We start from the raw sequence: 12,795 nt of genomic DNA on the forward strand, positions 1-12,795 counted from the left end.
TCTCTCTCCTTCTCCTTCCCCTCGCCCACAGCAGCTCCCAGCAAATCAAGTTTATTACAGCCTCTAATTACAATTACAGTCTCGAAGGGCTTCACAATGAAACAATAAATGAAAATGATAAATGAAAAAGGCACACCACCCCAACCTTAGACCCCCAGTGAGAGCGGGGAGAAAAGCCTTTCAACAAAACCTAATTAGGGACAAGATGCGAGATGCCTTAGGCTGGACCACACAGCGAGGAATTCCCCTCTTTCCAGGAAAGCAGTGGTGGATATAGTGAAAGTTTGTGTAGTGTATTTAGTTTAAAAAATAATAATAATAACAATTTGCTGACTTGGTGTTGCACTGTTTCCATTTTGCACTGTTGATGTAAGCAACAGATACTAGATGAAGACTGACAGGAGGCACAATTTGTGGTCTTTTTTATTGACAGAAATACAGAAGTGTGCAGATTTGTACTGTGAACTGTGAAAAAAAGGTTCTTATATCGACTGCAGACTTAAAATGCAGGCTTCACTGGCAGGTCACTTGCAGCAGTTTTGTCTGTTCTTGACAGATTTGTGTATGGCACGGCACACCCGGGAGTATCAGAGTACAAGAGCAGTCTTGTACTATTTGCTGCTGACTGAGCAGAGGTTAGAGGTGGCATTACGCGCCATGCAAAAAGGGCACCTTGTTCAAACAGAGGTTGAGACGTCTTGTGTTCCTACTACCCTGCCCAGATTTTTCCCATCTCCACTCCTTGATCAGACCACAACATCCCCCCCTCCAAGGTCACAGAGTGGGGATGATCTGCTCCCATTTCCTACCACTGCAATGACTCAGATGAGATTTCTGTATCACTGTCAGCAGCAGCTCTTAGGCTTGGCATCTCTTGTCTGTCGCGGTTGGACCTTGGGCACCTGCGTCAGTGCTCAATCCGCCGGAGTAAGTGGGCCCACTCACTGCTGTCTCTCGCCTGGGAGGTTGCTGTGCAATAGCTGCACAAGAGGGGCGGTGTGTGTTTTGGGGGGCTGGGGGGGGGGGGGGGGAAGAGCCCCCTTCCAGCTGTCGGGAACATCAGTGACGAGTTGATCAGTTAACAGTGAGCCCTCCCGCAAACATCCACGCGGGATTTGATCAGCGCGACAGATCACCCCTCCTTAACCAGCCCCCGGGTTCAAGGTTTGCCCCTCCCGCCCAGCGCCAATCTGAGATGGGCAGAAGGAGGGGGCGGGAAGGTTAGTTTGAAGAGGGCAGAGCTCTGCGAGAGGACGCCGCTTCCCCCTGTTATTTCGCCGCTGGATTAAAAAAAAAAGAAAGAGAAAAATTATCCAAATCCAGTGGCCGGTAACAGCTGAGGGAGAAATCAGTCGGACCAAACGGCAGAACCTCATTAACTCCAAGGAAAGCCAGGAGTGAGAGAGAGAGAGAGAAGACACACACACACACAACAGCAGGAACATCATCCTCATTGCTGCTGGTGAGACTGTTGTTATTTTTCTTATTATTAGTCATTACCTCTGCTGTGTCTTCTGTGATGCGATTTTTTTCCTTCTTCTTCTTGTTGTTAAGATCTCGCACACGTCGCCGGCAGGATAATTGCCGGAGACGGTTGCAAATGGGCTCAGCGGCAATGTTTCATTCACATGCAACAACTGCTGTTTGTGTAGCTACCGCAGTATAATTGATGGTTTAACAGGTCTCCCCTCGCATGCTGAAGTGGAAAGGATGCACGGTGAAGGGGATGCGGGGCTTGCATGCGACTAGCTCTGGCTCTGCTCAACCGCGACGATTTCGCCCGCGAATTAAAGTAGTAAGCAACAAATGTGAGGGGGGTGTTTTTGTGGAGATACACCTGTCACAGGGGTGGTTGAATTTTATTTATTTGTTTGTTTATTTAAAAGCTTAGGTCGACTTCTAAGGACAGTCAAAATAGCAGCACAATGCGACACTACTGCTTGAGCGGCTGTTACTTTCCCTTAATGGGCAATTAGCGGTGAAGAAGCGCGAGACGTTTCTGGTAATGATTTAAAAAAAAAAAGAAAAAAAAGCCGCACCTGCACAGGAACTCCGGGCTCGTGCTTTGACCCCGCGTGCTGGGAATCGTGTTCGGAACGAGCTACCGCAACCTGTGACAAGACTGTTGAGCACAGGCTAACTTAACCTTGGAATAAAAACCGTCTTCCGTTAAAGCGAAGGGTCTGGCAGCTGTCTGCGTTTAAACCTCAACTCCACCGCCAGTTAAATAAACACCACTGCGGTTTGTCTTTTATTAATATCAGTATTTTTTATCTTTAATTCACCGGGACTGACAAGTTTACCTGTCGCAAAAAAAGCAGATTAAGAGATGACGACAGTGGAAAAACGCTTCCATGTGCATGCGCGTTTTTTATTTGTTATTTATTTAAACGTTTTTCTTGCTCTTAATCATTTAAATTCGGCGTAGTTGTGTGTTTTGCCGTAGCGCAACACGAGAGGGAACACGACTGTCTCTTTCGTCTTCCTCTCTGTCAGTTAGCCACGCGTGGTGTAGCTTATAGAGTGTCAGTGGGCGCACATGCTGAGCGATGTCCAGCTGGAATGATGCAAATGTAATAATGACACCGGACAGCTTCCCAAGTGCACAAGTAAATCCAGCAATCCCAACCCCTCTTTAAAATCATGTGAAATTGGGTCAACACACACAAACAAGACACAATTAGAGAATTTGCATCTCTTGTTTGTTTGCTGCGTGAGACAAGGGTGACAACAAATGGTATCCATGCTGTCAGAGTGCTGAATGGAGTCCCTGACAGGGTAGTCCTTTGGTTCTGATCTTTTCCTTTTTTGTAATAGACAATGTGGCACCTTTTCAGACATCTGCTCCTGCATGTCTTTTTTTTTTGTTTTAGTGTCACGGTGAAAAGGTTAACAAGCAGGCTCCATATGCAGACACACATCAGGAAGAGCTGTGGTACACCTGCATGAATCCTTGCATTCATCTTTTCCACGCTTGAATCCAGCCTGTGTCAGAGGCCAGGAGCTGGTTTTAATTGCCAGACCTGGGAGGCGTCGCTCAAGCACAGCACTGAATGGTGCTCATCCTTTCCCTCCCTCACCCTGATGTTGCCACGTTTTTTCAGGCGTTTGCTCCTCTGCAACATCATGCATGAATGGTTTTTTTTTTCCCTACCACACCTCATGTTTTGATGTGATGCACAGTCATCCGGCTCTCAGTCTTGCACGCTACAGGGCTAGTAATGCGATGACGCCCGTGAGTGTGACCACAAGTAAATGACTTTTCTCAGCCAGTTTCTTCATCTGTTGAGACATACGGAGAGAGAGTCTCCGCGCACACACACACACACAGAACCCTTTTCGCAGTGCATGGGTGTGTGGTGAAAAAGGAAGTAAACTCAGATTTATTGTCCAGCAGGGAATGTGTCAGCCAGAGCAGATTTTGTTTGAAGGAGAAGGTGCTGTCTCATCTGAGAGCTACAGATGGATGTGCCGTGCTTGTGTGAGACTTGTGTGAACCCGTCGCATCTGAAGTGATTAGAGAATCTGTTTTGTAATTTCTATTGTTGGGATTCAGCGTGCGGATGCAGGCAAATAAAAGACAGAGGCAGACTGTTGCAGGGATTTGCATTATTGTTACTCGAGGCACCGTAAGACGTGATGCAGTAAAAATGCAAAGTATCTTGAGTGATTAGAAAATAAATGGGGGTAATGGCTCCCAGGGAAAAGTAGTATAAGTGTTTATATATATATATATTGGAAGCAGAAAGAAAATAATTCCTGCATAAATAATGGCGTTACCCTCCACTTCACTGAATTTCTGTACAAGGTAGTCTTGTTTTTGAGATGGCAGTATGTTCTGAGGTTCCACCACACGGGTCAAGTGGGCACAGGAGTCAGGCATGATGCAACGCTCAGAGGATGATAATGATAACAGCTGACAAGAGGTAATCATCAGAGCCCTCCACATACACCGAAACCTCGACCAGGACAGTGTCAGTCACGACCAATAAGCTCTGAGGGGAAATTTTACAGCTTGGCTCCACAGAGATTCTGGATGCTCTCCTCATCCAGGAAAAGCCTAATGTTGTTGTTTGGGATGAAGTCAAGAAATGCAGTATGTTGAAGCTGCTGACTTCTTTTGTCTTAACTTTTTTTTTCTTTGTCTGCATACTTGGAGTTTCCAAGAATTGCACTTGCCTTAGTCTTTTTCCCTTAATGTGAGATCCAATCATTTCCCCATTTCTGTGCATGAGAGACGATTAATCACAGAAGCTCTGTTCACACAGGAATAACGTTACCACCAGACGCCCGCTGATTTATGCTAATTCCCATGATTGTCACTGATTTTCACCCTGCGAGCAGTTGCTCCTTTTAATGTAGTTTATGTTAAAGCCTCTGCCAGTGCGGTGACTTTTATTACTGTATTTTTGGCTGAGACAGAACAGTCCTGACGAGGATCATCATGTGTGGAACGCAAATCCCAGTCATTTATTTAGGATGTAGAGAACCGCCTGCCAAGGCTGCATAAAGCATTTTCAACAAGTGCATTATGAGCAGAGCAAATTATCATCTGCTGTTTGATAAAAGACTGCAGGAGCCCGAACTGTAGTTGCGCAACGCGCCAACCAATCCAATTTTTCTTGATGTTTTATTTTTTGGATGATTTTTTTTTTTCTTCCAATTGAGCCATAAACTGCTAGACAGTTTTTCATAAAGGCTAAGATAACCTTTAGACGAACATTCAGCATGTTGCAGGATTCGGTACACTTCTATCTTTAATGAATTCATTATTTTTTTCAGTGTTTCCAGCTGAATGGATTTGTACTGGTGGGGTGGGGTAGTGGATATAGATGTACACACAACAAATCAATATAATCAGCTGCCTCTCTCTTATCTTGCGGATGGACTCCATCTCCACCATGTTGGACTGCAGCTGGTGATGATATTCGCCACAGTTCACGCATCTGCTGCAGGTTGGCCTTAAAGTGGCTCTCCAACTATGAGTGGAGGATCGCTCTCACCAGCTGCAGTCAAAGATGCTGAAGTTGGAGTATGTTTCTCTGAGGAAATATTCGAATGATATCAGGACAGCTGCAACATCAACCCGGCCAACAAGACAGAGAAAATACTAAAAACACAAAACATTCAAATGAGTGATCTTTAATTTATCTGAGCAGTCTACCCAAATGAAGTCTGTGTCAGGCACACGGTTACAGTTAAATGAAACGTTCTTCAGCTTTGGAGTCTCTATAAAATCTGCATGCTGTAATCCCTGGAATAAAATTGTCATTTAGGGACTTGAATGCATAAGAAGCTGAAGGTTGTATAACATATAGCGTCACCTTGTTCTGACTTATATTCACCCACTCTTCAAAACCCCACGCGTCTTTCACACTGTCAATGACCTTTAAGATTGACAGTCAAATCTTTCAAATGTCAGAATCTTCTAAGAGCCTAAAGCTTCATATTGGGACCGCCTGTTCCTGAGAGGCAGATGGTCTTTGCAGGTCCTGAGATACTCATAAAATGTCAGCGATTGTTATAGACATTCAGGATCTGAAATGGTGTTTAAAGAAGGATACTTTCTTTTATTATAACTTTAAAAATGCTTGTGTCCGCTAAGAAATTACCTAAGTCATGCATTTATTTCATCATCTATCAGTGGAAGGGATTTAAAGTATTAAATCGGGGCTTTTGATCGAGGCTGGCAGTCGACTAAAAGGTATTTTTGGCTTTTTAAAGCAAAGACATTGAGTAGCCTGATTTTTGGTTATGATCCAGATAAGCTGAGACACATTGCTTAAAGGTTATTGGCAAAGACGGCAAGTGTACTTTTCATGAATCAAGGTGCTTGGTAAAAAATGCAGTGAAGTGTAATGTGTGCAGAGGGTGTGGAGGCACACAGGCAAAGATTTACATGACTACATAAATTTCTTGCACACTAATTCTTGTCTCCTGTCGTGCATGTATGGAATTTAAACCACACACTTAGAGACAGGAATAATTCAGCTCCAGTCATCTCTGCCACAGGTCTGCCTTGATTGCAATTATAAGTGTGATGCTTCAGGTACCGCTTTTGTCACACACGCTTTCATGAAGCTACACCATCAATGCAGCTGTTGCCCTGGTAACATAGTGTTTTCGGCTGAAGATAGTGGGGATTATTGGGAACCAAAGGTCCTGAGGGGTGAAAGAGAGATGCTTTAATTGTCTCTTCTTTCTTTTTTTCTTTCTTTCTTTTAAGTATTTAAGTATTTGACTATTTTTTTTTACTGTATCAAGTGGGACTGTGTGTGGAACATCAAGATACAAGAGATCAATGTGAAGGGCATGCACGTTTGCTCATTATTCTGTAACATCCTGGTGTTTGCTGCTGTAATTCTACTGGCATTTCTTTTATGCATATTTTTGACTGAGCTGTTAAATAAAAAATAAAAAATAAAAGCAGAATAATCAAACACACAAGAGCAAGGGCAAAATCTGACTGTGCCCTTTCATCTAGATGGTGCCTGTTGAGTTTGGGCTTTGAACCAATTTAAATGGCTTCATATTATCTACCAAAAATGTGTACGTGCAAATGACCCACAGACGTTTTATCTAACCCTTCGCTGACTCGAGGCTTGGCACTGCCCTTAAGATAACACTTACTGTAGGCCTCAGCTGGAATATTGAGTAGCATGGAAAACAGTAGTATTTTATCCTCTCACTTAATTCTTTTGCTTGTGTTTAGTGTGGTAGTAAAATACCTTCGAGTTGCAGAACAAGCAGTTTTAAGATGACATCTTGGGCTTTAAGATACAGCGTGCTTCATTCAGGTGTCACTAAAATTTGATTTATCAAGAATATATAGCCCGACTGATATAAGATAAAAGTTATACCCATATTTGGTCCTTTAAAAAATCAGATATATCAACTAATACTTAAATAATGCAGTAATGTGTAAGTACTCCAGTGACTAGTGTAACAAATGACTTTTTCTGCTGAGTAATTAAGTAATTTATTGCATTAAATGTGGAGTAATATGTAAAACATTATTTAGGTAGTGACTAATCAAAACTCATAACAAAGTTGAAGAGTAAATCTTTACTTATCGTCCATTTTCAAAAGTTTTCATGACGTTTTCACACAGCCATCTCACTGTCCAATATACATTATTCTTTTCTGTAGCCTGTCTCTGTCTCTGCCCGTCTCTGTAGCTTGTTTTGGTGTGTGTTGCCCTATTGAGGAGACAGTGGCTGTAAGGATCTTTCTTGACTATAATGGAACTGGGTGCCACGTTTTTGTGGTGTTCGTACGTTTTTAAAAAAAGCAGCAACAACTGCAGTAATATCTGTTTTTAGAAATTGTGATTGAGGTTCTCAAAAAGTCCACAAACCTTTCCATGAGTGGTTTCATGTGAGAACTATTTTATTTAAATGGAGCTACATCGCATACATACATACATAGCAGTCGAGCAGAGCTTACACTTAGCTAACATTAAAGCTCAGTCAAAGGAGACACACTCATCATTTACATCCTGTCAGAGTAGTCGAAGCATGAGCGTCTTGTCATTGGTTGATGATTGCTTTCTTCTCCAGAGCAATATGGTTTGCAAAAGTGTTGTAGTTCAGTAGTTTATACATGAAAGTACTCACTGCAACTTTGTGGTCTTTTGAGAAACTAGGTCAAGATTTCTAGAAAGAGACGTTGTTGCTGAGTTTTTAAAAATGTAACTTTTTGGTGCTTTGAGCTCCCCAAGCAACTGCCATCACGTCCCATTATATCTGTACAACAGATAGACCCAAAACTGGGCAAATTGCAGCGAAACAATCTCGATGGATAAATGGCGCTAAAGGCGAGGGAAAAATATGTAAATCATTTTGGCACCGTGAACTGTCCCTTTAAGACATAGTCTATGCAAAGTACTGTAAAGATTTCTATGTGATTTAAAGCATATTTGCATGCAGACAGTTTGTCTTTTTGCTCTCTGAGACCATAGTGTTTATTGTTTTGTTTATCACAAGCTGTCAGATGATTGTGTCTGTTTTTTTTTAATGTGTGTAGCTTTTGGCCGCCTTCATGTCATCTCAGCCCACACTGTATTACACCAGGTGCCGCACAGTAAAAATGTATTCTTCACAGATTATTTTACATCACTGTTGCATTGCCATGCACAAACATAGAGTAGGTGTCATTATAGCTGCTAAAACATATCTTTAAGATGCACAAGGGGATTTTACAGTTTATATTACAACATAAAGTGTTCCTGTCAACAACTGTGACTATGAGATTTCTCGCCATTCGCCACAGGAAATTTGTTAGTCTAGGTTATAATGCCTGACAAACATAAATGCCTTAAACAAAGGGAGTCATTTAGGGATAAGAAATGCGACATCCTGAGAGCTGTCAAAGCAGCAGGGATGCAAGAAGAATAAATATCAAAGATGATTTTTTTTTTTTTTTTTAAGAAAAAAGCTTTAATTGTGACACGATCTTGCTGGAAAGTGACTCGTAAGTTTTCGGAGCTCTGACAACAACAGCATGGTCACCTTTAGTTTTTAACCTTGACAGAAAAACTGTCAGGTTGCTCCTGTCTGAGGATTTCAGGCTGCACACCGAGCCATAAGGCAGCTTAAGTTCAGAGACAAGCCAGGGCTAGGTCATTCAAAGACTACTAAACATTAGCTCTAAAAAAATCAATGCTAAAACAGGCGTCCAGTGAGATGGTAAAACAGAGGGGATGCTCCTGTCTTTTCACTTTAGTGAAAAGCTTTCAAGCAGCTTAGACAAAGCAGGCGCTGCAATATTAAAGCAGTCATTGTGAGCACTTAAAATGCTATCTAGATATTTAAAAGATCATTTTACTGTGTTTTTTATCGCAGCTAGAAATATTCAAAACTTACTGAGAGGCAACAAAAAAGCAAGCATGGATTTTCTAAAATGTTATGGCTTCACAAGCACTTTTATCAAGAGACAGTCACTTTATTAGATTTTGTATTTGCCCATGAAAGTGCATTGTAGACACAATGTACATCAAAAACAAAATCATTTATATCTAAGGTTTTCGCTGTTTGGTTGCAGCCTGCCACAAGCTTTTATTGATGTGATAGTGCATCTTGCATAAAAATATATACTACACTAAAAACACTTTTATGAAACCTTTATACAAGAGCCAAAGGAGAGAGCTGTGAATGGTTATTCACTGTGAAACTAGGGCTATACAAACAGCAATCCCAGCTGTCAGCAGTGTCAGTTTGTCCTCTAAGAGTGATGGGAGGGTAGTGATATGTATATAAAACAAAGCCTTTAACACACGATGTGCACAAATGTGAGTAGCAAACCCAACTGTGGAAAAGATGATGAAAATATGATGTTTTTCTGTAATCAGCAAGAATACCACTGTAATGTCCCTGAGCTGTGGAGTCAGACCTTGGCTTTGCCTCGACACATATCCGTGAAAACCGCAGACAGGCAAGGTGACAACTTTGCTGGATTGAGATGCCCATCTTGAATAGGCCTGACTTCTTGCCAAGAATGTGAACACAGTTCCTTGGGAGGACAGAATGACTCGCTGTGGTGATTCTGTCCTCCTGTAAAACCTGTCGCAAGTGACCCCCAGATAACGTGGTCATTTCTGCTACGTGTTTAAAATAGGAAGAGCTGGCAGTCCTGCAAAGATGCAGTACATTTTCTGTCAGTGGAATTATAAAGCTCAATGATTCTGTTGTCTTAACTGGGTGGCACAGTGGTGGAGTGGACACTGTTGCCTCATCCCTAGAGGGTTCCTGGTTCAAACCCCACCAGGCGGACTTTTCTCCTGTTCTCCTTGTGCCTGCAAAGGTTTCTTCCAGGTACAGCTTCCTCTCAAGATATTGTCTAAGCAAATTGGGGCTGTTGATGCATATTCACAGTTTAGCGTCACATCAGTTAAACTTGTGGGATAGAGTTGGCAGAGGGGTTTGTTAATCAGTTTCAGCTACTTTGGTGTTAATGAAATTAAAAACATGTCCACTCGAGGGGCAACAATGAAATAATCACAAAACAGAAATAGTTTTATAGGTGGAGGCCATTGACATTTTTTCCCTCCACATCTTTTTTGACTGTTCAGACTGTTCTAGTTTTGCACTTGGCTAGGGTCAGTGTAACTGCTGGTAGCATAAGGTGATACCTGGACCGTACAGAGGCTGTACAGGTAGTCTGGCACAATACATGCCATCGCCAGAAGGTTTGGTGTGGCTCCCAGCAAAGTCTCAAGAACATGGAAGTGATTGCAGGAGACAGACAGTTACTCTAGGAGAGCAGGACAGAAGGTCCTTAACCCATCAGCAGGACTGGAATCTGCTCCTTTGTACAAAAAGGAACAGGACGAGCACTGTCAGAGCCCTACACAACGATGTCCAGCAGACCATTGATGTAAATGTGTCTGACAAAAAAAAAAATCACAAATATGGTGACTTGAGGGCACAACATCCTCCATTGGTTTCTGTGCTCTCTGCCCAGCATCCTGATGCTCAATTAGCATTCGCCAGAAAATACAAGAACTGGCAGGCCCACCATTGGTGCCCTTTTCTTTTCACAGATAAATGCAGGTTCACCCTGAGCACATGTGACAGACAAAAAAGGGTCCAGAGAGGACTTGGCAACATGACCGGTTTGATGGTGGGACAGTGGTAGGGTGGGAAGGTATATCCATGAAGGGACACAGACCTCTTTAGGCTGGTCCACAGCCCCGTGACTGCCATTACATTTTGGGATGTAATCTTGGATCCACTGTCAGTCCCTACACATCCTACCTGGTGCTCTGGGTCCCGGGGTCCTCCTGGTACACGACAGTGCCTGCCCTCTTATGGTGAGTGCAAACAGTTCCTGGAATTGATACCATTGACTAGTCACCAGACTCACCTGTCCTCAATCCAATACAACACCTCTGACACATTATGTTTTATTGCCATAAAGTTCTATGAATCACATACTCCAGTGAGCCAAAAGCATCCATATCTAATGTGCTGTTGACCTTTCACATGCTTCCATGTGAAAGGTCAACACGCTGCCTAAGTTTGGACTGAAAAGAGCTCTAACGGTGCACTGTGTTATCTGGCATCAAGACTGAAGCTACAGAACCTTTTGAGGTCTGTCTTTCCTCGTCATTGTGAATACCAATGCCTATGAACAAGCCCATAACCTCCATAATATACTGCTCCTTTTTGCCAGGTCCTTCCCACATAGTAACCACAGATATACTGGCTATTTTGAGTCATCTAGTCAATCATTAATGTATCGCCTCACCGGTTCTCTCTACCCACACCTTGCTGTATATTGTAGATTTTAATGCAGAATGTTTATGTTTTTTAAACCTGCATTTTCAAATTTCAGACCTTTTGAGCTATCATCTTCATATTTATTAACTGACTATAGTTTCGTAATTATTATTGAAACAAAGGCTTCGTCTCTTATTCTATGCATTTGTGTATTACACAAGTATTTGGGTGGCATGACATGCTTATTCAGATGTTAGTCAGGTTTATTACATTTTCAGTAGAAAGAAAATGAGGATGAAGTGAAATTTGAAGCTTGCGTATCATAAAAAAGAATGCCGTCTTTTTCTCTTAATATTGCCTGTTCCTGCCCTCATGAGCTCACTCCTATTTTTATTTTTTTATGTAGTTGACTTGAATTTTACCTGCAACACACACACACACACAATAAACTGGAACGGCCCAGTGGTCTGTGTTTAGTGTTGTGTGACGAGTTACGGTCAGAGTTTTCCAGAAGTAAGTCTAAAAGTTTTCAATTATGGATGAGGAAAGCAGGAAAAAAGAGCAGGGGAGCTTTAGTGAATACAAACTCAGTGGAAGCTATTGTTGGGAGTTTTGCTGGCCTTGAAGTCTATTCAGAGAGAGGCCACAAAAATAAATTGTATGTACTTGAGATGCACGTCAATTCAAATGCAGCTACTGAACTATAATTTAAAAAATGCCAAGTAATCAATGATTACAATTATTGTTTGCCACTTGACTAATTGATTGAATGTTTCCGTGCTTAGCTGGATTTTTCTATTGATGGGTAAATACCACTTTGCAGCAAATGTTTTTTAAGTACTTTTCATGATAAAAGGCTGCTTTTGTGAATTAGATTGCTCAATGTTTAAAGCAAAAGACTAAAGCGGTGTGACCTTACACGGACTGACTGCAGTAAGCTGCATTAACCAAATAATGCAGGCAGGAAGGAGTGGAAAATCACGCTCAATCACGATATCGTTTTTGTTGTGATGGGTTTTTTGAGTGTTATTAAGAATTACACGTAAAAGCTATATTTTATTTTGATGATGTTAGGTAATGCAGACAGAAATAGTGGTGTTTTATACTGTCATTTTCCATAATGCTGATAGTACGATTACTATGTATATCTCAGGTGCATTCTGTGAAGCAGATGAACTTTGAAACATTTACATCTTTGAACTGATAGACGAGTGAAAAGATTAGTCATTGTGAGCGGTGCCTCGGGAATTGGAAGCACTCACAGCTTTGCTGGGAACATTGGCTGCTGTTTATTTTAAGACCAGACTGTAACCTCACAAGTTTACTTTCTATCAGAAAGAAAGAAAAGAAGGCAACCATACAAGTCAAGAAATTACGACCATGGTGCTGTCCAAGATTTATGAAGCTGGCGAAAAAACTTTGTTCTTTTTTTGTTTTAGTTAGTTGTCTATATTTTGGGGCCCTGAATAAAGCAAGAGTACAAGGAGTCTTCTTTCTATATGAAAAAAAAAATTATAAGCCTTTTTTTAAAACAAGTTAGCTGTTACTTCTGTTAAGATTAAAGTCCCAGTCAAAG

The 12,795-nt window shown here is 41.7% G+C and overlaps 1 protein-coding gene across 2 annotated transcripts in view; it reads left to right on the plus strand.

Moving 5' to 3' along the window:
- Positions 1-1,035: 1,035 nt before the first annotated feature.
- gabra3 (gamma-aminobutyric acid type A receptor subunit alpha3) overlaps positions 1,036-12,795 on the plus strand; it is a 109,061-nt gene continuing 97,301 nt past the window's right edge. For both annotated transcript variants that reach the window (XM_085175351.1, XM_085175352.1), the window contains exon 1: positions 1,036-1,462. The gene's annotated coding sequence lies outside the window, so the exon portion shown is untranslated. The remainder of the gene's footprint in view (positions 1,463-12,795) is intronic.

This window comes from Neolamprologus multifasciatus, chromosome 10 (assembly GCF_963576455.1).
Source record: "Neolamprologus multifasciatus chromosome 10, fNeoMul1.2, whole genome shotgun sequence".
Lineage (NCBI taxonomy): Eukaryota > Metazoa > Chordata > Actinopteri > Cichliformes > Cichlidae > Neolamprologus > Neolamprologus multifasciatus.